General features: G+C 31.0%; 1 pseudogene; it reads right to left on the bottom strand.

The window, feature by feature from the left end:
• LOC119613919 lies at positions 1-26,555 on the bottom strand (annotated as a pseudogene).
• Positions 26,556-27,414: the final 859 nt, after the last annotated feature.

Genomic DNA, 27,414 nt, shown 5'->3' with positions numbered 1-27,414 from the left:
TGTATGGATAACTGAGGGCCACCACTAGAACACAAGAAAATATCGACAAAACAGGATCAATAAATTAGCAGTATGTTCCTTATCCTTGGCAAAGTGTACAATAACTGCGCAAACAATGACGAAAATGGTACTACTAACATCACGCAACAATTCAGCGGGTCCTTCTCTTCTAGCACGATAATGAACTTTACCCAATTCCGTCTTCAAATCTTCCTTTAAGTGCATATCATTTTTAACGTCATTCGTAATTGATAAAACATTAGCATCACTGTCTATGGTTATATTACTAGGTTCCACAACAACTTTACCATCAGTAGGATTGATGTGCAAAAAACTGCCCTGATGCAGAGTATAACCGCCTATAACAAAATAGGTAAAACATTCAACAGTAAACCGACAAAACCCAAAATCATAACATGGAAAGGTAAATGCATAGAATCCTGATGATCAATGTGCACCAAAGCTGTAAAGCCTCTACCAGCAAGGAATGATAATGAAGCCAAAGTAATGCATACAATAAGCATAGACAATATTCTATGCGGGCCCAGCCAAAGGTGTTTGCGAGTTTTAAATCGGGGCTACTTATAGGTGGGTACTTGGGTATATTCGGATCATCCGGATGGGTATACTGAGTATGTTTTTTTGTGTTCTTTGGTTAGCAGCGGACTGGAGAGTTCTTGTTCATTGTGTAATTCATTGTGCTGTAAAGGAAAACATTATTATTATAATAATGTAATATGTAACTCATTTCATTAAATTTAGATTCACTTTATAATAGTATATTTTCACACAATTTATTAAGTTGTGTTGTATACAATCATCATTAAACTTGGCAATTTTCCACTTGAAAAAGTGGGTAAAGTATAAATTTCATATCTAGGCTTTAAAAATTACACACATAAATCTGGGATATTGCTGGAAATGATAAATTTGTTTTATTTTCATTTCTGCGTTAAATCAAGTTGTATATTTGTATATTTTCCAACAAAAAAATAGTAATAATAATGACGTTGTGTATTAATTACTAGGCTTGTGAATTTTATGCTACAGGTTGACCTCTTTAAATGCTTTCAGATATTTCCTCTATGTACAACTATCAGCTATTTGATAAATGTTATTTCAACTATACTCGAACTTAGCAGAAGTAGAACAGAACTAGAAAGAACTAGAATAGAACTAGAACAGAACTAGAACAGAACTAGAACAGAACTAGAACAGAACTAGAACAGAAAGAACAGAACTAGAACAGAACTTGAACAGAACTAGAACAGAACTAGAACAGAACTAGAACAGAACTAGAACAGAACTAGAACAGCACTACAACAGAACTAGAACAGAACTAGAACAAACTAGAACAGAACTACAACAGAACTAGAACAGAACTAGAACAACTAGAACAGAACTAGAACAGAACTAGAACAGAACTAGAACAGAACTAGAACAGAACTAGAACAGAACTAGAACAGAACTAGAACAGAACTAGAACAGAACTAGAACAGAACTAACAAAACTAGAACAGAACTAGAACAGAACTAGAACAGAACTAGAACAGAACTAGAACAGAACTAGAACAGAACTAGAACAGAACTAGAACAGAACTAGAACAGAACTAGAACAGAACTAGAACAGAACTAGAACAGAACTAGAACAGAACTAGAACAGAACTAGAACAGAACTAAACAGAACTAGAACAGAACTAGAACAGAACTAGAACAGAACTAGAACAGAACTAGAACAGAACTAGAACAGAACAGAACTAGAACTAGAACAGAACTAGAACAGAACTAGAAAGAACAGAACTAGAACAGAACTAGAACTGAACAGAACTAGAACAGAACTAGAACAGAACTAGAACAGAACTAGAACAGAACTAGAACAGAACTAGAACAGAACTAGAACAGAACTAGAACAGAACTAGAACAGAACTAGAACAGAACTAGAACAGAACTAGAACAGAACTAGAACAGAACTAGAACAGAACTAGAACAGAACTAGAAGAACAGAACTAGAACAGAACTAGAACAGAACTAGAACAGAACTAGAACAGAACTAGAACAGAACTAGAACAGAACTAGAACAGAACTAGAACAGAACTAGAACAGAACTAGAACAGAACTAGAACAGAACTAGAACAGAAAGAACTAGAACAGAACTAGAACAGAACTAGAACAGAACTAGAACAGAACTAGAACAGAACTAGAACAGAACTAGAACAGAACTAGAACAGAACTAGAACAGAACTAGAACAGAACTAGAACAGAACTAGAACAGAACTAGAACAGAACTAGAACAGAACTAGAACAGAACTAGAACAGAACTAGAACAGACTAGAACAGAACTAGAACAGAACTAGAACAGAACTAGAACAGAACTAGAACAGAACTAGAACTAGAACTGAACAGAACGAACTAGAACTGAACTAGAACTGAACTAGAAACTGAACTAGAACTGAACTAGAACTGAACTAGAACTGAACTAGAACTGAACTAGAACTGAACTAGAACAGAACTAGAACAGAACTAGAACAGAACTAGAACAGAACTAGAACAGAACTATAACAGAACTAGAACAGAACTAGAACAGAACTAGAATAAAACAGAACAGAACTAGAACAGAAATAGAACAGAACTAGAACAGAACTAGAACAGAACTAGAACAGAACTAGAACAGAACTAGAACAGAACTAGAACAGAACTAGAACAGAACTAGAACAGAACTAGAACAGAACTAGACAGAACTAGAACAGAACTAGAACAGAACTAGAACAGAACTAGAACAGAACAGAACAGAACTAGAACAGAACTAGAACAGAACTAGAACAGAACTAGAACAGAACTAGAACAGAACTAGAACAGAACTAGAACAGAACTAGAACAGAACTAGAACAGAACTAGAACAGAACTAGAACAGAACTAGAACAGAACTAGAACAGAACTAGAACAGAACTAGAACAGAACTAGAACAGAACTAGAACAGAATAGAACAGAACTAGAACAGAACTAGAACAGAACTAGAACAGAACTAGAACAGAACTAGAACAAAACTAGAACAGAACTAGAAAGAACTAGAATAGAACTAGAACAGAACTAGAACAGAACTAGAGCAAACTAGAACAGAACTAGAACAGAACTAGAACAGAACTAGAACAGAACTAGAACAGAACTAGAACAGAACTAGAACAGAACTAGAACAGAACTAGAACAGAACTAGAACAGAACTAGAACAGAACTAGAACAGAACTAGAACAGAACTAGAACAGAACTAGAACAGAACTAGAACAGAACTAGAACAGAACTAGAACAAACTAGAACAGAACTAGAACAGAACTAGAACAGAACTAGAACAGAACTAGAACAGAATTAGAAAGAACTAGAACAGAACTAACTGAACTAGAACAGAACTAGAACAGAACTAGACAAACTAGAACAGAACTAGAACAGAACTAGAATAGAACTAGAACAGAACTAGAACAGAACTAGAGCAAACTAGAACAGAACTAGAACAGAACTAGAACAGAACTAGAACAGAACTAGAACAGAACTAGAACAGAACTAGAACAGAACTAGAACAGAACTAACAGAACTAGAACAGAACTAGAACAGAACTAGAACAGAACTAGAACAGAACTAGAACAGAACTAGAACAGAACTAGTACAAAACTGTAACTGGAAAGAGGATTGTAAATCAGCTTTCAAAGGAAACCTTTTATAAGGTTCACTTTAATTTAACGATCATGAAATTTGAAATTTATAAAAAAAAATAAACAAAGAGTATAAAGTTTAACGCTTCACTAAATACCTCCAAGCAGTTAGTTATTGGTTAAAACATTTCTCTATATATTGTGGTGATTTATAAAACAATGAAAAAAAAAACTTTATAAATTATAAACAAAAAATATATAAACAAATTTATGTAATATGTATTGAAATCAAAACAAAACAAATTAGAGTATGTAGTAGGCTTGAATTAAATCCCAGCAAACGTACAAATTTTTGAACAAAAAAACTGAAAACACAAACAACTTGTGCATGGAAACGCGGCGTACTACATAAATTTTTAACTACCGCATGGAGAGTAGACTACAAAAAAGAAAAAAAAACTTTTTAAAACGTGACGCTTAAATTAATTAAAATTCCTATTTGTGTCAATTATAAATTTTTTTGATATAAAAGTACAAGTGTTTTATTTATAAGTTTTTGCCTTTTTAGGTTTCCGAACTATAAATTATGTTTTATAAATATTATTAATATGTTTTCTTAAGTAGTTTTTGCATAAAAATATGCAAATTATTGTCATCAAATAATTTACATGCAAGTATTGAAGTTATTTGATTTCTGTTTTAACCTTGAAATAAAAAGTTTATTTATGGTTAAATTTTTATTTAAAAACTGTTTTATTACTGTTTTTTTTTATATGAAATGGAAAATGGGCCAATGCCCCGTGTAAACGACCTTTAGTATTTTGGTTTTTTTGATGATTGAAAATTCGATTTTGTTTTTATTAATATATTCAAACGTGATCTGCAGTTAAAACAATTATTGATTTAATTTTAAACACAAGTCGTAAATAAGTTTTAAACATTTTAAAACTCAAGAGGTTTTGAAATGTAACTTCTTAATTCATAAGAATATAAGAAGTAGGGTTCTATAGTTGAAACGAAAAGTCGACTTTTCGACTTTTTTCATTTAGTTAAAAGTAGACTTTTCGATTTTTCGACTTTTTGCATTTTATGAAAAGTCGATTTTTCGACTTTTCAACTTTTTTCATTTAAATAAAAGTCGACTTTTAGACTTTTCGACTATAAGTATTTTAAAAATAGTCGACTTTTCGACTTTTTCCGACTTTTTTCGACTTTCTTCGACTTTTTTCGACTTTTCGACCTTTTTCGACTTTTACCGACTTTTCGACTTTTTGACTATTTTCGACTTCTTTCTACTTTTTTCCGACTATTTTTTTACTTTTTTCGAGTTTTTCCGACTATTTTAGAGTTTTTGACTTTTTTTTCCACTTTTTTAAAATTTTTGACTTGTTTCTACAATTTTCGATTTTTCGACTTTTTCCGACTTTTCGACTTTTTACGACTTTTCGACTTTTTTCGACTTTCTTCGACTTTTTTAGACTTTATTCGACTTTTTTTTGACTTATCGACTTTTTTTCGACTTTTCGACTTTCAGACTTTTCGACTTTTATTCACAAAGTCGACTTTTCGACTTTTTTCACAGACGATAGTCGAGTTATCGACTTTTTTGGAACAAAATAGTCGACTTCGACTTTTCGACTTTTTCGACAAAAAGTCGATTGTTCGATTATTCGAAAGTCGATTTATAGAACCCTAATAAGAAGAGCTTATTTTCAACAAAGTTCCTGAAAGCTACTGCTATTTTGTTAATGCTTCTTTTTCGAAAAAGCATAATTGACAGCACTGCTTAAAGTCAAACGTGATGCCACCCTATTTCTGCATCAAAACTGGCAGATTTAAAACTGAAATACATAAATTAAAACTGCTTTACTCGTATTTTTAAGCCAATAATAAACTTTAATGTGATTTTCTGTAGGGGAGCTTATATGGGGATCAATCATATGCCGATTCCCATAAAAGTTTTGGCTCATAAGAAACTTACTTATGTCGAATTTCATCTCAATGCTTGTACTTTTAAGCCAGTAATGAGCGTTAGAGTAATTTTCTGAAAGGGACCTTATAGAGGGGGTACGTCAATTTGGTTAAGAGATTTCACCTCGCAAGGAACTTACTTCAGTCGAATTTCATCGCTATACCTGTATTTTGAATCCATTAAAGAGCGTTACTGTCATTTTCTGAAGGGGACCTTATATGGGGGGGTAGGGTCAATTATGGACCGATCTACATAAAATTTGGTAGAGAGGTTTTGGTTCATAAGAGATTTGCATCAAATTTCATCGCTACACTCGTATTTTTAAGCATGTAATGAGTCATTTTCTGAAGGGAACGTTAAATGGGGGGTAGGGTCAATTATGGGCTATCCTCATAAAATTTGGCAGGGAATTTTTGGCTCATATAAACTTATTTATATTGAATTTTATCGCTATAGTTACACTTTTAAAACATATATGCCCGTTAAGGCTGTTTTTCGGGGGTCCACTTGTATAGGGGCTATCCGAAAACGTGGACCGATATGCCCCATTTTCAATACTTTACCTATAGAGAATATTTCTGGAAATTTTCAACCCTCTAGCTTATTCCGTTGGACTCTATCGTGTTTTCAACAGACAGACAGACGGACGGACATGGCTAGATCGTCTTAGAATTTAATAGGGACTCAGAAATATATACTTTAGTGGGTCTATGACGAATATTTCGATGTGTTACAAACGGAATGACAAAATCAATATAAACCCCATCTTTTTGATGGTGGGTATAACAAATGGAGAAAAATACTTTCATAGTCCAGTTCTAATTCAGTTCTAGTTCTGTTCTGTTCTAATTCTGTCTAGTTTGTTCTAGTTCTGTTCTAGTTCTGTTCTAGTTCTGTTCTAGTTCAGTTCTAGTTTGTTCTAGTTATGTTTAGTTCTGTTCTAGTTCTGTTCTAGTTCTGTTCTAGTTCTGTTCTAGTTCTGTTCTATTCTGTTCTGTTCTAGTTCTGTTCTAGTTCTGTTCTAGTTCTGTTTAGTTCTGTTCTAGTTCTGTTCTAGTTCTGTTCTAGTTCTGTTCTAGTTTGTTCTAGTTCTGTTCTAGTTCTGTTCTAGTTCTGTTCTAGTTCTGTTCTAGTTCTGTTCTAGTTCTGTTCTAGTTCTGCTAGTTCTGTTCTAGTTCTGTTCTAGTTCTGTTCTAGTGTTCTCTGTTCTAGTTCTGTTCTAGTTCTGTTCTAGTTCTGTTCTAGTTCTGTTCTAGTTCTGTTCTAGTTCTGTTCTAGTTCGTTCTAGTTCTGTTCTAGTTCTGTTCTAGTTCTGTTCTAGTTCTGTTCTAGTTCTGTTCTAGTTCTGTTCTAGTTCTGTTCTAGTTCTGTTCTGTTCTAGTTCTGTTCTAGTTCTGTTCTAGTTCTGTTCTAGTTCTGTTCTAGTTCTGTTCTAGTTCTTCTAGTTCTGTTCTATTCTGTTCTAGTTCTGTTCTAGTTCTGTTCTAGTTCTGTTCTAGTTCTGTTCTAGTTCTGTTCTAGTTCTGTTCTAGTTCTGTTCTAGTTCTGTTCTAGTTCTGTTCTAGTTCTTTCTAGTTCTGCTTTCTAGTTCTGTTCTAGTTTCTGTTTTAGTTCTGTTCTAGTTCTGTTCTAGTTCTGCTCTAGTTCTGTTCTCTGTGTCCGTTTTAGTTCGGTTCTAGTTTTGTTCTAGTACTGTTCTAGTTGTTCTAGATTCTGTTCTAGATCCACTGTATATAATTAATTCAATTTACAAAATCTACATAATATATTCACCATTCTTGATCTGGTTTTTCAATTCCTCTTCCTTATTGATAAAACTTTAGTTACCAAACTACATTCTAACATTTATTTTTTTTTTTTTTTTTTAATCAATTATACAAAACCTTATAAAGAAAGAAATATTGCACATGTTTTGAGATCGTTTTTTACTAATTTAAAGTTTAAAAAAAAAAAATCAAAATGTTTTTGTAAAACTTACCTTAATCGTTATAATACTGCCGGCCAATGCAAAAATGTTACACAACATATGATACGAAGCCATTAACAAGGTGAGTGCGTGTGTTAAATGACTTAAAATCAATTGAACACTAAAGTAACAAATTGATAGAATTAAAACAATGTACAGGGGAGCCGGTTGAAAGCGTAATAATAGATTTTTTATAGGCATTTTGGAATGCAGGGAGTTGAGGTAGTAGATGTATGTGTATGTGTGTGAGGTTTTTTGATATAACAAAAAATAATAATAACTGAAAATAAAATAAAAAATTAAATAAATAAAATTAGTATAATTTAAATAAAAATTAAATAATAATAAAAATTAACAAAATAGGAAATAATTTAAAAAAAATTGAGTTTCTGGTGGATGTAGGCACTTAGTGTCCGACCTTGACACCCGGATTAAAACTTTTTTAAGTTTTAGCTCTGACAGCAGCAATAAACTTTAATATTCTTTAAGTCATTTGACAAACTGTCTAATAAATTCTCTTTTTTACACAAATTATAGAATTTTACAAAGATTTCGTCATAATTAAACATAACACAGACAGATCATTAGAAGCTAACCGTTCCTAGATTATTAAAATTCTAATAATTAACTCAATGTTTTCCTGATTATTTTTAAAACAAAACATTTCCTCTTACAGCATTATCCACTTCTCAAGCCAATGTAAACCTACATACGCGTTTACACGTGAGAAAAATATTTAATTACCATACAAAAAATCTTATTCTACCCTTGAGGATGTTATTCTATTTAAAAACCATGACGTTTTCATTTCTTTAGAGAAGTTTTTTTTTTTTAAATTAAAATTTCACGTTACGCTTCAACGAATTAACATTTAACGTAATTGTTTAAAATAATCGATTATTATTGTAATTGTAAAAGTTAAAATTGCAATTTTGTATTTTTATATGTTAAACACATGTGATATCATTATAAAGGATTGACTGAGAATTTAAATCAATTATTGTTGGTGTTGCCATAAAGTGTTGTAAGATTTATTTCGAATTTTTTCGTGAAACTAATATAATATATTTTATTATAATTTAATGTAACACATTAAAAGAATTTTAAAATGTTTTTAGTTTTTTTTTTTTGATTAAGATGTCAAACACATATTCTCACCTAGTAATGGAGGAGTGGAACTAGAAGATATCAAATCGTTGAATGTTAAACATTACTGTTTTGGAAAAAAGCTTAGTAGACATCACTGCTTCATTAAAAGCTATACTACAGTTGAAGTTTAGTTCTAGTTCAGTTCTAGTTCTGTTCTAGTTCTGTTCAAGTTCTGTTCTAGTTCTGTTCTAGTTCTGTTCTAGTTCTGTTCTAGTTCTGTTCTAGTTCTGTTCTAGTTCTGTTCTAGTTCTGTTCTAGTTCTGTTCAAGTTATGTTCTAGTTATGTTCTAGTTATGTTCTAGTTATGTTCTAGTTATGTTCTAGTTCTGTTCTAGTTCTGTTCTAGTTCTGTTCTTGTTCTGTTCTAGTTCTGTTCTAATTCTGTTCTAGTTCTGTTCTAGTTCTGTTCTAGTTCTATTCTAGTTCTGTTCTAGTTCTGTTCTAGTTCTGTTCTAGTTCTGTTCTAGTTCTGTTCTAGTTCTGTTCAAGTTATGTTCTAGTTATGTTCTAGTTATGTTCTAGTTCTGTTCTAGTTCTGTTCTAGTTTTTGTTCTGTTCTAGTTCTGTTCTAATTCTGTTCTAGTTCTGTTCTAGTTCTGTTCTAGTTCTATTCTAGTTCAGTTCTAGTTCAGTTCTAGTGCAGTTCTAGTTCTGTTCTAGTTCAGTTCTAGTTCAGTTCTAGTTCAGTTCTAGTTCTGTTCTAGTTCAGATCTAGTTCAATCTAGTTCAGTTCTAGTTCAGTTCTAGTTCAGTTCTAGTTCAGTTCTAGTTCAGTTCTAGTTCAGTCCTAGTTCAGTTCTAGTTCAGTTCTAGTTCAGTTCTAGTTCAGTTCTAGTTCAGTTCTAGTTCTTCTAGTTCAGTTCTAGTTCAGTTCTAGTTCAGTTCTAGTTCAGTTCTAGTTCAGTTCTAGTTCAGTTCTAGTTCAGTTCTAGTTCAGTTCTAGTTCAGTTCTAGTTCAGTTCTAGTTCTTTCTAGTTCAGTTCTAGTTCAGTTCTAGTTCAGTTCTAGTTCAGTTCTAGTTCAGTTCTAGTTCAGTTCTAGTTCAGTTCTAGTTCAGTTCTAGTTCAGTTCTAGTTCTCTAGTTCTTTAGTTCAGTTCTAGTTCAGTTCTAGTTCAGTTTCTAGTTCAGTTCTAGTTCAGTTCTAGTTCAGTTCTAGTTTCAGTTCTAGTTCAGTTCTAGTTCAGTTCTGTTCAGTTCTAGTTCAGTTCTGTTCAGTTCTAGTTCAGTTCTAGTTCAGTTCTAGTTCAGTTCTGTTCAGTTCTAGTTCAGTTCTAGTTCAGTTCTAGTTCAGTTCTAGTTCAGTTCTAGTTCAGTTCTAGTTCAGTTCTAGTTCAGTTCTAGTTCAGTTCTAGTTCAGTTCTAGTTCAGTTCTAGTTCAGTTCTAGTTCAGTTCTAGTTCAGTTCTAGTTCAGTTCTAGTTCAGTTCTAGTTCAGTTCTGTTCTTCTAGTTCTGTTCTAGTTCTGTTCTAGTTCTGTTCTACTTCTGTTCTAGTTCTGTTCTAGTTCTGTTCTAGTTCTGTTCTAGGTCTGTTCTAGTTCTGTTCTAGTTCTGTTCTAGTTCTGTTCTAGTTCTGTTCTAGTTCTGTTCTAGTTCTGTTCTAGTTCGGTTCTAGTTCTGTTCTAGTTCTGTTCTAGTTCTGTTCTAGTTCTGTTCTAGTTCTGTTCTAGTTCTGTTCTAGTTCTGTTCTATTTCTGTTCTAGTTCTGTTCTAGTTCTGTTCTGTTCTAGTTCTGTTGTAGTTCTGTTGTAGTTCAGTTCTAGTTTAATTCTAGTTTAGTTCTAGGGCATTTCTAGTTAAATTAAAGTTTAGTTCTAGTTCAGTTCGAGTTCAGTTCTATTTCCGTTCTTGCTCTTTTATCGTCCCAAATATCAAGACATTAAGTTTATCCCAAAAGTGGTTCTAGTTTATTGAGTTTATCTTAAAAGTGGTTAGTCTAGTTCTAACTTTATCTTATAAATATAAAACGCGCAATTTTTATATCACTATTTTAAAGTATTTTTCCTTTTATTAAGTTTCTTTCTTTTTCACCTTGCAAGCGTAAACCTACGAAATAAATTCGCAATTGTCCATTCAATTAACATGTTTTTTATCTGAGTGTATTTTTAATTTTTCACAGTTCCATTGTTAGTAATAATTATTGTCACAATTATTGATTGTCGTCGCCTCTCTCAAGTAAGATTTTATTTTTAGCTACAAATTTTTATTTATATAGAAAATTTTATTTTAATTAACAGTTAAACAGAAACTCAAGAAACCTTTGGTTGGGGTGATTCCATAAGAATGAAATAGATTGACCATAGTAGAGGCTATAGGTTAACTTTAGTCCAGTCAATAGATCCACTGTAGGCCAAACTAAAGACTGACTATATTCTAGACTGTAGACTGGCTGTAGTCCAAATTATAGAGTGAATATAAAGTCCAGTCTTTAGTCCACACTTTCGACTAATTATAGTTCAGACTATTGACTTACAATAATCCTTAATATAGAATGACTATAGTCCAGATTATAGACTAACTGTAGTCCTAACTATAGAACAGACTATAAACTGACAATAGCCCTGAATATAAACTAACTATAATCCAGAATATAGACTGACTGTAGTCCTGAATTTAGACTGACAATAGTCCAGACTATAGACTGACTCTAGTTCAAAATATAGACTGAATATATATATGTATACTAACTATAGAAATGTCGGTTTTTATGGAATCACCCATAATTAGGCTTGACTAGTTAGTGGGCCAACATCTTTAAAAAATTAACACATGTCTATCGACATGTCTGTATACCAGTGTGTAAACTTAATAATTAACATATCAAATAAATGTCATCTACTTCCTTGAACCAACAAAAACAATGTGAAAACGTAAATAGAAAATGTGTAATATTAAGTTAAGAGAGCAATAGTATTTGAATTGTGCCGCTTAATGAGCATTAAGGGGAATTTTACCTCATATCCGGAGTAGGTACCCTTAAGAAAAGATATTTTTGTATAAATCTAAAACTCGGAAATGTATCAGACATTTCATTAAAAAAAATTACTCTCACCAACTCTCTCTCATTGCATTTTCCGTAATTATGTCAAGTTCAATGGTTCTAAAACCAATTAGAGCCAGTTAGTTTTAATTAAATTAAAATATTACAACAACAAAAAACACACAAAAAAAATTCGCACAATAACCTGCTATAACCAGTTGCTTTTTTTTGTTGCATTTTATTTTTATTATTATTTATTTTTTAAATGTTTGTATATACAATAAATTAAACAAATATTTATTCGATTAGCGTCGAAAAAAAGAAGAGATAAGCATTTGATTGTCATTTGATCTGTATAAAATTGAAGATGTCTGATATTGAATATAATGAAAGATAAAAATAGCATTTTGTCATACGAACATGATTTTGAATAAAATTTATCGTATAGGCTAACGATTTTAGAAAATTAATAATATAAATAAAGTTTATTTTTAAAATGGTGGACTAGATCTTTAAGAGAAAGACAGACACTTTCTTTTTCTTGCCATCTAATCAAGGTCATAGTCTAGACGATAGACTAATTATAGTACAAACTGCGGATTGGCTAAAATATAAGCAATAGACTACTGAGTCGAGACTATAGGTTGACTATAGTCCAGAATATAGGCTGACTATAGTCCAGACTATAGACTAACTGTCGTCCAGTCTATAGACTAACTATAGTCCAGACTATAGTATAGACTAACTATAGACAAACAATAGTCCAGACTATAGACAAACTATAGTCCAGACTATAGACAAACTATAGTCCAGACTATAGACAAACTATAGTCCAGACTATAGACAAACTATAGTCCAGACTATAGACAAACTATAGTCCAGATTATAGACAAACTTTAGTCCAGCATATAGACTGAATATAGTCCAGAATATAGACTGAATATAGTCCAGACATTAGACTGACTATAGTCTAGACTATAGACTGACTATAGTCCAGTCTATAGACTGACTATAGTCCAGACTATAGATTCACTATATTCCAGACTATAGACTGACTATAGTCCAGACTATTGACTAACTATAGTCCAGACTATATACAAACTATAGTCCAGACTATAAACAAACTATAGTCCAAACTATGGACTTACTACAGTCCAGACTATAGACCAGACTATAGACAAACTATAGTCCAGACTAAAGACAAACTATAGTCCAGACTATAAACAAACTATAGTCCAGACTTTAGTCCAGTCTATAGACAAACTATAGTCCAGAATATAGACTGACTATAGTCCAGACATTAGACTGACTATAGTTCAGACTATAGACAAACTATAGTCCATAGGGAATAGGGAATCTATAGGCTGAGATATAGTCAGTCTATAGTCTGGACTATAGTCAGTCTATAGACTGAACTATAGTCCGAATAGGGAATCTATAGGCTGACTATAGTCCGTCTATAGACTGACTATAGACTGACTATATCACAGCCTATAGATTCCCTATAGCTCAGCCTATAGACTGACTATAGCCCAGACTGACTATGTTCCAGACTATAGACAGACTATAGTCCAGACTATAAACTGACTATAGTCCAGACTATAGACTGACTATATTCCAGACTATAGACTGACTATAGTCCAGACTATAGAAAAATTATAGTCCAAACTATAGACTAACTATAGTCCAGACTATAGACTGACTATAGTTTAGTCTATAGACTGATAGATAAACTATGGTCCAGACTGACTGGAGTACAGACTATACTGACTATAGTCCAGACTGTAGACTGAATATAGTTCAGACTATAAACTGATTATAGCCCAGACTATAGACTGACTATAGTCCTGGCTATAGACTAATTATAGTCCATACTATAGACTAACTATAGTCCATACTATAGACTAACTATAGTCCAGACTATAGACAAACTATAGTCCAGACTATAGACAAACTATAGTCCAGACTATACACTAATTATAGTCCAGACTATAGACTAACTATAGTCCATACTATAGACTAACTCTAGTCCAGACTATAGACTAACTATATTCCGGACTAAATATATACTGAAACTATTAAAATAAGAAATGCAACAAATTATGAATTCATTCCTTTATATAACTATAATATGATTATAATGACATACTAATAAGTACATTATTGTGCTAAATAATAAAACTATAACAATTGTTATCTATATCATATACACATGTTCTTGTGTCTTTGATTTTTTATATAATTTTGTGTTAATTAAACTCAGTTAAGTCCCGCTTATCACTGAATATAACTAAAAGATATGTTAGAAAAAAAAATGAGTCTACTATCATACAGGCACACTTAGTAACTATAGTTTTTTTCTTAGAAAGATAGTTACTAGGTTTAGTTAAAATTTTTTGTTAGGCCTACTGACATATTCTTATCATGGATTTTAGTCTAAACAAACATAGGCTCTTCTATTAAGCAAAATGCCTCTGAAGACAAATATTTAGTTTGTCAATAGATTAATATCTCAGTTGTTTGAAGTGTGGGTTAACTTTATTTAATTGATATTGAAAAAGTGAAGCGATAACTGTAAGACTATGACATATTGTCTGAGAAATTTGATAAGAAAATTTTCAGTTTTAGCGGCAATTAATTAACTTAAAGAATATTTGCGGTTTATTATCAGAAATTAAAAAAATAATATATTTATTTATACTATTCATATAGTAAAGGGTAAGTTTTTGACATAAGTAATTACAGAAGTACTTAGTTAATTTATTTGTCTACATTTTAAATTATGATTTATGAAGTGAAAATATTAATTAAATATCTAACTATAGTCCAGACTATGGACTGACTATTGTCCATACTATAGACTCACTATAGTCCAGACTCAGGACTGAATATTATCAAAACTATAGACTGATTATAGTCTAGAATATAGACTGCAAACAATAAACTTACTATAGACAAGCTATAGTCTAGACTATGGACAAACTATAGTCCAGACTATAGACAAACTATAGTCCAGACTATAGACAAACTATAGTCCAGACTATAGACAAACTATAGTCCAAACTATGGACAAAATAAAGTCTAGACTATGGACAAACTATAGTCTAGTCTATAAACTGACTATAATTTAGACTATTGACTGTATACAGTCCAGATTATAGACTAACTGTAGACTGAATATAGTCCAGACTATATACCGACTATAGTCCAGACTATATACTGACTATAGACCAGACTATACACCAACTATAGTCCAGACTATAGTCAAACTATAGTCTAGCATATAGACTAACTATAATCCAGGCATTAGACTGACTATAGTCCAGACTATAGACTAACTATAGTCCAGACTATAGACTAACAATAGTCCACACTATAGACTGACTATAACTCAGACTATAGACAAACTATAGTCCAAACTATGGACAAACTATAGTCTAGACTATAGACTGACTATGGACCAGACGATAAACTGACTACAGTCCAGACTATAGACTAACTGTAGACTGAATATAGTCCAGACTATATACCAACTATAGTCCAGACTATATACTGACTATAGACCAGACTATAGACTAACTACAGTCCAGACTATAGTCAAACTATAGTCCAGACTATAGACAAACTATAGTCCAAACTATGGACGAACTATAGTCTAGACTATAGACTGACTATGGACCAGACTATTGACTGACTACAGTCCAGACTATAGACTAACTGTAGACTGAATATAGTCCAGACTATATACCAACTATAGTCCAGACTATATACTGACTTATAGACCAGACTATAGACTAACTACAGTCCAGACTATATACAAACTATAGTCCAAACTATGGACAAACTATAGTCTAGACTATAGAATGACTATGGACCAGACTATAGACTGACTATAATTCAGACTATTGCCTGACTACAGTCCAGACTATAGACTAACTGTAGACTGAATATAGTCCAGACTATATACTGACTATAGACCAGACTATAGACCAACTATAGTCCAGACTATAGAAAAACTATAGTCCAGAATATAGACTAACTATATTCCAGGCATTACACTGAATATAATCCAGACTATAGACAAACTATAGTCCTGACTATAGACTGACTATAATTCAGTCTATAGACAAACTATAGTCCACACTATAGACTGACTGTAGTCCAGACTACAGTCCAGACTATAGCTCACACTATAGTCCAGACTATAGTCCAGACTATAGTCCAGACTATAGCCCACACTATAGTCCAGATTATATACCGACTATAGTCCAGACTATAGACAGTTTACCATCCTAACAATACACTATCTATAGTCTAGATTATAGACCGACTATAGTGAGGACTATAGGCTGACTTGAGTTCAGCACATAGACTGACAATAGTCCTGACCATAGACTGACTATTGTCCAGATTATAGGCGGACTATTCTTCAGACTTTAGACTCGCTATTGTACAGACTAAAGACTCAATATTGTCCAGACTATAGGCTGACTAGAGTCCATATACTAACTACACTGCAGCCTCTAGACAGACTATTGTCTAGACCATAAACTGACTATAGTGTAACCTATAGACTCACTAGAGAACAGACTATAGACTTACTATACTACAGACTCTGCAGACTCACTATAAGCCAGACCATAAAGTAAAATTTCTTTTAAAATTTTATATTTAAACAGAAGTTTAAGATTAATTATCACATTATTTCGTCAAAAACTGACCCTTAGTATACTAGGTTTTCAAACCTGTTTAATAAACCGCAAATATATAAACAAAGTTTAAAGTGATAGTGCACAATGGGACAAGTGAATACAAGTTTAATAAAACTGAATATATGAAAAAATTTTGGTTAAACGTTAAACATTAGAATTTAAAACTATTAAATTATGCAAATTTCTTCCATATCTAAAGATTTTGCTTAGTTAACAATATAGTTAATTTATTTAATTATTTTATTATAATGCTTAAATAAAAACAAAAACAATTTATAGAAATTATTTTGCAAAAAAAAAAAAAAAAACATTATTTTAATTCAATTTTTAAATAACATGATGCAGCAATATTTAAGGCCAATGTATAGAGTTAAATATATGGATATCTTCATGACAACAAACAATTGTTAACAATTTAATTTCATATTTTTTTCATATTGTATTGAAATTTATGTAAATTAATCTTATAAAAAATAATATTAAGTGATTTGTTTTGTTTATGGAGAAATGTTTGCAAAAAAAAGATTTCACCTAAATATTATTTCAAAAAAAATTTCTAGAAATAAAAGGTTAACGCCTACATTTTGAAAAAAACTGCTACTAGCTTTTTTTGCTTTGACCAGTGTATACTATGTTTTTTTTTTCTTTAAGAAATTATAATTTAATTTGTTTAAATGAGCAGAAATTTACGATGCTCATATGATGATGTTGACTTCTACTATATAGTGACTGTTAAGAAAAATATAAATGTGTGTCAATATCTAGTATACGAGTTTTAAAATATAAACAAAAATCAGTTTCAGTTTTGCTTTAAAGCGTTATTTGCTATTCTTTACACTGAAAAAAAAAATATGTTAAATAATACAATGTAGATTATATTTTAGATGAAAATGTAGAAAGCTATAGACTGATTATAATCCAGACTATGAAACGACTATACTCCAGACTATAAACATAATGTAGACAAGATTATATTCAGACTTTAGACCATACTGCAGGCTGACTATAGACCAGACTATAGACTGTCTATAGTCCAGACTATAGAGTGACTATAGTCCAGACTATAGAGTGACTATAGTCCAGTCTATAGAGTGACTATAGTTCAGACTATAGAGTGACTATAGTCCAGACTATAGAGTGACTATAGTCCAGACTATAGACTGAATATAGTCCAGACTATAGACTGACTATAGTCCAGACTATAGACTGACTATAGTCCAGACTACAGACTGACTATAGTCCAGACAATAGATTGACTATAATCCAGATTGTAGAAATACTATAGTCCAGACTATAGACTAGCTATAGTACAGACTATAGACTGACTATAGTCCAGACTAAAGACTGACTATAATCCAGACTATAGACTGGCTATAGATTGACTATAATCCAGACCGTAGAATGACTATAGTCCATACTATCGACTAACTATAGTCCAGAAGACTATAGAGTGACTATAGTCCAGACTATAGACTGACTATAGTCCAGACAATAGATTGACTATAATTCAGATTGTAGAAATATTATAGTCCAGACTATAGACTAGCTATAGTACAGACTAAAAACTGACTATAATCCAGACTATAGACTGACTATAGATTGACTATAATCCAGACTGTAGAATGACTATAGTCCAGACTATAGACTAACTATAGTCCAGAAAATAGACTAGCTATAGTACAGACTATAGAGTGACTATAGTCCAGAATATAGACTGACTATAGTCCAGACTAAAGACTGACTACAGTCCAAGACTGACTATAGTTCAGACTATAGACTGACTATAGTCCAGAATAAAGACTGAATATAGTCCAGAACGTAGAATGGCTATAGTCCAGACTATAGACTACCTATAGTACAGACTTTAGTCCAGAATATAGACTGATTATAGTTCAAACTATAGACCAGACTATAGACTGACTATAGTCCAGACTAAAGACTGACTATAGTCCAGACTATAGACTGACTATAGTCCAGACTAAAGACAGACTATAGTCCAGAATATAGATTGACTATAGTCCAGACTATAGACGGACTATAGTCCAGACTGTGGAATGACTTTAGTCCAGACTGTGGAATGACTTTAGTCCAGACTATAGTTCAGAATATAGAATGACTAAAGACCAAATTATTGGCTTACTATAGACTTATTAAAGACCAGATTATTGACTTACTATAGTCCAGAATATAGACTAACTATATTTCAGACCCTAGATCAAACTATAGCTCATACTCCAGACTATAAACATAATGTAGACAAGATTATATTCAGACTTTTAGACTGTAGGCTGACTATAGACCAGACTATAGACTGTCTATAGTCCAGACTATACAGTGACTATAGTCTAGAATATAGACTGACTATAGTCTAGACTATAGACTGACTATAGTCCAGACTATAGACTGACTGCAGTCCAGACTATAGATTGACTGTAGGTCAGACTATAGACTGACTATAGTCTAGACTATAGACTGACAATAGTCCATACTATAGACTGACTATAGTCCATACTATAGACTGATTATAGAATGTCTGTAGTCCAGTCTATAGACCGACTTCAGTCGAGACTATTGACTGACTATAGTCGAAACTATTGGCTGACTATAGTCGAGACTATAGACTGACTATATTCCAACCTATAGACTGACTATAGTCCATACTATAGGCGGACTAGATTATAGACTAACTATAGTCCAGATTATACTGCTTATATTCCAGACTATTGACTGTTTTAGTTCATTCTATAAACTGGAGACAGTCCAGACTGTAGAATGACTATTGTCCAGGCTTTGGACTAACTATAGACTATAAACTGTAAGTGTTTTTACTGACATTTTTTCGCCCAGATTTGACACAATGTGACCTTACTTTAAAAAAAAAATAAATTTAAAATTATTCAAATTTTAAAAATTCATTTGTTAACATAATTAAATATTTAAAGCCAAAAAATTTACAACCTCGACTCGAAATAATATCAAAAACAAATACCCATCCGTTAGACAATTTAATAATGACTTTAAAATAATAAAAATAACTGTCATTTAAAACATTTAATACACATTTTTCAATATAAATTAAAACAATTTTGTCACAAATTTAAACATTTTCAAAACAAGTAGCACCTAATGCTTGACAGACAGACAGACTGAGAGACGAGCAGTGTATTAAACTGAGGGCTGGATGATTAGTTTAGTACTAATTATTTATTCAAATAACGATTTCGCGTAATATGATTTTTGGAGGGGTGGCAGTGTTTTTTTTTTTTTTAACGTACTAGTACAACAATAAAATGACCCTCAAATGACCTTAAACATATGTATTTATAATCAGAATACCAATTATAAACATTAATGTAATAAACTGTTGATAAAATAAATTTATAAAGTTGTAAAAAAACCGAAAAAAAACTTAAAATTAAAATACATATATTTTTTTCAATACAGGCCAGGGACCTTAAAATATTGAACGCAAAATTGCATTAAATTTTTAACGTTTAAACAAAAATTTTTCGAAAAAAATTATAAATTTATATGCAAAACACACAATTCTTAACTGGCCAAAAGCTATTTAAGCAAAAAACAACAACACTTTTTCAAAATTTCGTCACTCTCAATTAATAAAATAATAAAAAAATGTAAACAAAAATAATAAATTAATCTTTTTTTTTTTCTCCAATACCCATAAATCATGTGAAAGCAGTTATATTGTCAAAGAAAGAATAAATTTTGTTTTATTTAAAAATAAATTTTAAGAAACATTAAACTTTTTGAGAAAAAGGGCAAAAGTTCAAAGGTAAATAATAATAAGAAGAAAAACCGGTACAAGGACAACATTGTTTATTGAAGCTAGGGATGCCATATGTAGTAAGAATGTTCAATTGTAAACAAATAGCAAAAATTGAAGGAGGCAACCTTGTATAGCTTAGGATGCCATATGAAATGTAAAACTTTGATAGCGTTGCCCATATATTAAGTAGTCTTTTGAGAGCACTACAAACTAGGGTTCTATAGTTGAAACGAAAAGTCGACTTTTCGACTTTTTGCATTTAGTTAAAAGTCGACTTTTCGACCTTTCGACTTTTTCCATTTTATGAAAAGTCGATTTTTCGACTTTTCGACATTTTTCATTTATTTAAAAGTCGACTTTTAGACTTTTCGACTTTTAGTATTTTATAAATTGTCGACTTTTCGACTTTTTCCGACTTTTCGACTTTTTCCGACTTTTTTCGACTTTTCGACTTTTTTCGACTTTTCGACTTTTTTCGACTTTTTCCGACTTTTCGACTTTTTGATTTTTTACGACTTTTTGACTATTTTCGATTTATTTCGACTTTTTTTTCGACTGTTTTTTTTACTTTTTTCGAGTTTTTCCGACTATTTTTGAGTTTTTGACCTCTTTTCCACTTTTTTAAAATTTTCGACTCTTTTCGACTTTTCGACTTTTTTCGACTTTTCGACTTTTTCCGACTTTTCGACTTTTTCCGACTTTCGACTTTTTTCGACTTTTCGACTTTTTTCGACTTTCTTCGACTTTTTTCGACTTATCGACTTTTTTCGACTTTTCAACTTTTTTCGACTTTTCGACTTTTTTCGACTTTCCGATTTTTTGACTTTTCGACTTTTTTCGACTTTTATTTACAAAGTCGACTTTTCGACTTTTTTCATAGACGATAGTCGAGTTATCGACTTTTTTGTAACAAAATAGTCGACTTCGACTTTTCGACTTTTTTCGACAAAAAGTCGATTGTTCGATTATTCGAAAGTCGATTTATAGAACCCTACTACAAACCCTGCTAATGGTTCAAATTGTAGTGACTTTGTTTTGATTTTAAAAACTTTTAATGCTATTTATGTCTTTAAACAGTTTATTTAAAGAAAACACATTTATCAACAAGTGTTTCAATTCGATTTTTTTTTATAAAATTCCTCTAAAATGTGTTTTTTTTTTATAAAAGTCTATTCTTATCAGTAAAATTATATACTGCAATTTGTAGGTAGGAATATAATTATTTGTAGAAATTAAGCACGTGAATGAGTCACACTTGTGGAACAAGTAGAAATATTACGTAGTAATATAATATGTACCTATATTTATAAAAAGTGCAAGTACTGCTGTTGAACTCAATAATAAAATTAATAAAAATTATTATAGATAATTGAAAAAAGTGTAGTCAAAATGTCTAGAAAGGTAATTGGGTTCGCATGGTTATCTATAAACAAGTTAAATATTAGAAATTAGGATATTTCCATACTGATTTCTATAATTCTAGAGCATATAAACGGAATATAATAAAAAAAATTACCTAAGAAAGACTTCACTTTTAGGTCAGTTATAGTTCAGTTCTAGTTCAGTTCTAGTTCAGTTGTAGTTCAGTTGTAGTTCAGTTGTAGTTCAGTTCTAGTTCAGTTCTAGTTCAGTTCTAGTTCAGTTCTAGTTCAGTTCTAGTTCAGTTCTAGTTCAGTTCTACTTCAGTTCTACTTCAGTTCTACTTCAGTTCTACTTCAGTCTACTTCAGTTCTACTTCAGTTCTACTTCAGTTCTACTTCAGTTCTAGTTCAGTTCTAGTTCAGTTCTAGTTCAGTTCTAGTTCTAGTTCAGTTCTAGTTCAGTTCTAGTTCAGTTCTAGTTCAGTTCTAGTTCAGTTCTACTTCAGTTCTAGTTCAGTTCTAGTTCATTTCTAGTTCAGTTCTAGTTCAGTTCTAGTTCAGTTCTAGTTCAGTTCTAGTTCAGTTCTAGTTCAGTTCTAGTTCAGTTCTAGTTCAGTTCTAGTTCAGTTCTAGTTCAGTTCTAGTTCAGTTTCTAGTTCAGTTCTAGTTCAGTTTCTAGTTCAGTTCTAGTTCAGTTCTAGTTCAGTTCTAGTTCAGTTCAAGTTCAGTTCTAGTTCAGTTCTAGTTCAGTTCTAGTTCAGTTCTAGTTCAGTTCTAGTTCAGTTCTAGTTCAGTCTAGTTCAGTTCTAGTTCAGTTCTAGTTCAGTTCTAGTTCAGTTCTAGTTCAGTTCTAGTTTCAGTTCTAGGCAGTTCGAGTTCTAGGTTCAGTTCTAGTCAGTTCTAGTTCAGTTCTAGTTCAGTTCTAGTTCAGTTCTAGTTCAGTTCTAGTTCAATCTACAGACAAGTTTATAGTATAGTCTATATTGTAGTCTATAATATAGTCTATAGTTTAGTCTAGCTTAATCTATTAACTAAATATTCTAGTATATAGTCTAGTCTATAGTCTTGTCAACAATGTATATTCTAGTATTAGTCTGGTCTATAGTGTATTTATAATTTAACGATTGGAACTTTGAGATTCTATCGTCTAATCTTATATTTTGACTAATGTTAATACATAATTCTTATTAAATATAGAATATCTGTGTTATCTAATGAAATATCTCGAAAACTGCTAAAATTTCCATCAACAAAAAGTTCAGTGGCACTTTTCATTTGACAACGTTTTTAAAAATAGATCAGAAAACAACCAAAAGATATAGCTACCATGTAGACATTAGTATACATATACATACATATGTACAACATAAGTACATACATATGTATGAAAATCTGTGCGCTATAATAAAATGAATTTTTATGTGTTTGTTTCAAAATACTAATAAAACAACAATAATATATATAAAAATAACTTGAAAACATCATATCTCGAAAACGTACAAACATGTAGGTCTGCATTGCCTGGTGATAAAAATTGTGATTATTTAGTAGATTGTGGATCTATTCAATAATAATAATAATATTTGTGCAAAAAAAAAACACTGATTAGTCAGTATCTCGAAAACTGTTTAAGTTGAAAACATATTAAATAATATGAAATTGTAATTTGCAGATAACTCGAAAATAACGTTTTGGAATTTCCAATAACTAAAAGTTTTATTAAAATTAAGTTTATTAAAGTAAATTAAACACAATTGTTAATTAGTTTATTATATTCCTTTTTTTCTAGAAAAAAAGACGCAAAAAAATCCCAACTTCACACAACATTAATTTTTAAGACAATATTCTGGACTTTGTTTTAAAAAAAGTTCAAAATTTTATTTAAGATTACGTCAGTTGATGCTTTATTTCTATTTTTATGTTTAATTGTTAGTATTTTATTAAATGTTTTGTTTTAAATAAAAGTTAGTCAATTGTTGAAAATAATATAAAAAATCAAAATGAATATTATTGGCTTTTGCCAATTTAACACAATTGAAACTTTGAGAGTCTATTTTAAAAAAAGGTATAATAATAAACTTGATATACAACATTAATTAATTTAAATGTAAGAGATTTGTTTTGTACGAAAGATTTTTCTAAAAGGGACAGTTTGGAAAAACTGAGTTTTCCTAAAGAAATAGTCTATAGTATTGTATAGTCTATAGTCTAGGTCTATAGTCTATCCCTTAATAGTCTAGTCTATTAGAGTCTAGTCCTTAGTCTAGTCTAGTCTAGCTAGGTCTAGTCTAGTCTAGCTAGTTCTATTAGTCTAGTCTAGTCTAGCTAGTCTAGTCTATAGTCTAGTCTATAGTCTATCTATAGTCTAGTCTATAGTCTAGTCTATAGTCTAGTCTATAGTCTAGTCTATAGTCTAGTCTATAGTCTAGTCTATAGTCTAGTCTATAGTCTAGTCTATAGTCTAGTCTATAGTCTAGTCTATAGTCTAGTCTATAGTCTAGTCTATAGTCTAGTCTATAGTCTAGCTATAGTCTAGTCTATAGTCTAGTCTATAGTCTAGTCTATAGTCTAGTCTATAGGCTAGTCTATAGTCTAGTCTATAGTCTAGTCTATAGTCCAGTCTATATCTAGTCTATAGTCTAGTCTATAGTCTAGTCTATAGTCTAGTCTATAGTCTAGTCTTAGTCTAGTCTATAGTCTAGTATAGTCTATAGTCTAGTATAGTCTATAGTCTAGTCTAGTCTCTAGTCTAGTCTAGTCTATAGTCTAGTCTATAGTCTAGTCTATAGTCTAGTCTATAGTCTAGTCTATAGTCTAGTCTATAGTCTAGTCTATAGTCTAGTCTATAGTCTAGTCTATAGTCTAGTCTATAGTCATCTAGTATAGTCTAGTCTATAGTCTAGTCTATAGTCTAGTCTATAGTCCTAGTCTATAGTCTAGTCTATAGTTCTAGTCCTATAGTCTAGTCTATAGTCTAGTCTATAGTCTAGTCTATAGTCTCAGTCTATAGTCTAGTCATTAGTCTAGTCTATAGTCCTAGTCTATAGTCTAGTCTTATAGTCTAGTCTATAGTCTAGGTCTATAGTCTAGTCCTATAGTCCTAGTCTATCTAGTCTAGTCTATCCTAGTCTAGTCTATAGTCTAGTCTATAGTCGAGTCTATAGTCTAGTCTATAGTCTAGTCTATAGTCTAGTCTATAGTCTAGTCTATAGTCTAGTCTATAGTCTAGTCCTATAGTCTAGGTCTATATGTCTAGTCTATAGTCTAGTCTATAGTCTAGTCTATAGTCTAGTCAGATGTCCATCTAGTCGAGTCTATAGTCGAGTCTATAGTCTAGTCTATAGTCTAGTCTATATTCTAGTCTATAGTCTAGTTCTATAGTCCAGTCTATAGTCTAGCTATAGTCTAGTCTATAGTCTAGTCTATAGTCTAGTCTATAGTCTAGTCTATAGTCTAGTCTATAGTCTCGTCTATAGTCTATGTCTAGTCTAGTCTATAGTCTAGTCTATAGTCTAGTCTATAGTCTAGTCTATAGTCTAGTCTATAGTCTAGTCTATAGTCTAGTCTATAGTCTAGTCTATAGTCTAGTCTATAGTCTAGTCTATAGTCTAGTCTATAGTCTAGTCTATAGTCTAGTCTATAGTCTAGTCTATAGTCCAGTCTATAGTCTAGTCTATAGTCTAGTCTATAGTCTAGTCTATAGTCTAGTCTATAGTCTAGTCTATAGTCTAGTCTATAGTCTAGTCTATAGTCTAGTCTATAGTCAGTCTATAGTCTAGTCTATAGTCTAGTCTATAGTCTAGTCTATAGTCTAGTCTATAGTCTAGTCTATAGTCTAGTCTATAGTCTAGTCTATAGTCTAGTCTATAGTCTAGTCTATAGTCTAGTCTATAGTCTAGTCTATAGTCTAGTCTATAGTCTAGTCTATAGTCTAGTCTATAGTCTAGTCTATAGTCTAGTCTATAGTCTAGTCTATAGTCTAGTCTATAGTCTAGTCTATAGTCTAGTCTATAGTCTAGTCTATAGTCTAGTCTATAGTCTAGTCTATAGTCTAGTCTATAGTCTAGTCTATAGTCTAGTCTATAGTCTAGTCTATAGTCTAGTCTATAGTCTAGTCTATAGTCTAATATTTAGATTAGTCTATAGTCTAAATAGACTCTCTAATTATACAAATTTTTGTATTAATTCTCTCTTTATAAAACAAATATTTTTAAAATTCTTAACTTTTTCACAACACACTTTAGAATTTAATGAATGCAGCCCTTAAATAGTTTCCGGTTCTATTACAAATTGATTAAATAACTAAAAGAAAATTGTTAAAATTACTTCATTTCAATTGAAAACATTTACAATAAAAAACAACAAAAACAACAATTAATTTTTAATAAGGAAACCCCACGTATAAATTATTAACGCACTTATTCAATAAAAAGATTTGAAAACAAAAAAATAATTTTTTATTACAATTACCTTTTTGTGGCAAATAAACAAAATGTTCTATTGCTGCCTCGATGGAAATATTTTTATTCAATTTTTAGAGTTTTGTTGTTATTTATAATTATAACTGCTTTAAATTAGAGTTTTTTTTAAATTATTTGGATTTATTTGTTTTCTTTCTTTTTTGTTTATATTTTTTATTTATCATCCAAAAAACTGCAAAAGAAAATAATTTGTTTAACATTCAACTCTAAATAAGTAGTAGACACTTTGTAAACAAATTTTGTTTTTATTTTTGTTAGAAATTTATATAATTTGTTAGGTTTAATTTATTTATATAAAATATTAAACATATTTTGTTTATATATTTTTTTTTACAAAAACACACAAAGAAGCTTAATAATTGAATGAACTTTTTGGCTTTTTTTCAACAAACACCTGTTTTTATATTTATTTTTCCAAAAATTTAAACATTTATTTATATTTTTTTAAATTTTTTATAATTTCGTATATTATTTGAAGTCCGACCCGACTGCCAACCGCCTTCGTAGCGTGTTCAAATAAAAGTGACACTGTCTACCGTCCAAATCACTCACTACTTTAGGAAAAATACAAAGAAGAAAAAAATTCATACCTAGAGCTGTTTTGTTATTGTTGTTTTTGCAGTAGCTAACTGCCTGCTCTTTGTTATTGTACTTTATTTATTGCTTGCTACACACTTGTCTCTCTTTTGTACTCTTATATCAATAATAATAACAACAACAATACAATGATAATACTAATAATAATGTGGTGATATTCATAATTAGCAAAACTATGTTTTATCATACAAAAATTAAATGCCGGCAATTTACCGGCAGAAAAAACACAAAAATAAACAAAGGAATACAGTGGTGGCCATATGAATGAGGTATAATTCTAGAAAAAAAACTATTTAGTAGAGTCACTTTCTTGATACTAGTAGCCAAATATCTATCTATCTATCTATCTATTCTATCTATCTATCTATCTATCTATCTATCTATCTATCTATCTATCTAGCTATCTATCTATCGATCTATCTATCTATCTATCTATCTATCTATCTATCTATCTCTATCTATCTATCTATCTATCTATCTATCTATCTATCTATCTATCTATCTATCTATCTATCTATCTATCTATCTATCTATCTATCTCTATCTATCTATCTATCTATCTATCTATCTATCTATCTATCTTCTATCTATCTATCTATCTATCTATCTCTCTATCTATCTATCTATCTATCTATCTATCTATCTATCTATCTATCTATCTATCTATCTATCTATCTATCTATCTATCTATCTATCTATCTATCTATCTATCTATCTATCTATCTATCTATCTATCTATCTATCTATCTATCTATCTATCTATCTATCTA

Source organism: Lucilia sericata, unplaced genomic scaffold, assembly GCF_015586225.1.
Source record: "Lucilia sericata isolate MDLA Ls3-8-SP2 unplaced genomic scaffold, ASM1558622v1 Contig002426F_arrow, whole genome shotgun sequence".
NCBI classification, from domain to species: Eukaryota; Metazoa; Arthropoda; class Insecta; order Diptera; family Calliphoridae; genus Lucilia; species Lucilia sericata.
This window is presented reverse-complemented; position numbering and strand designations above follow the sequence as displayed.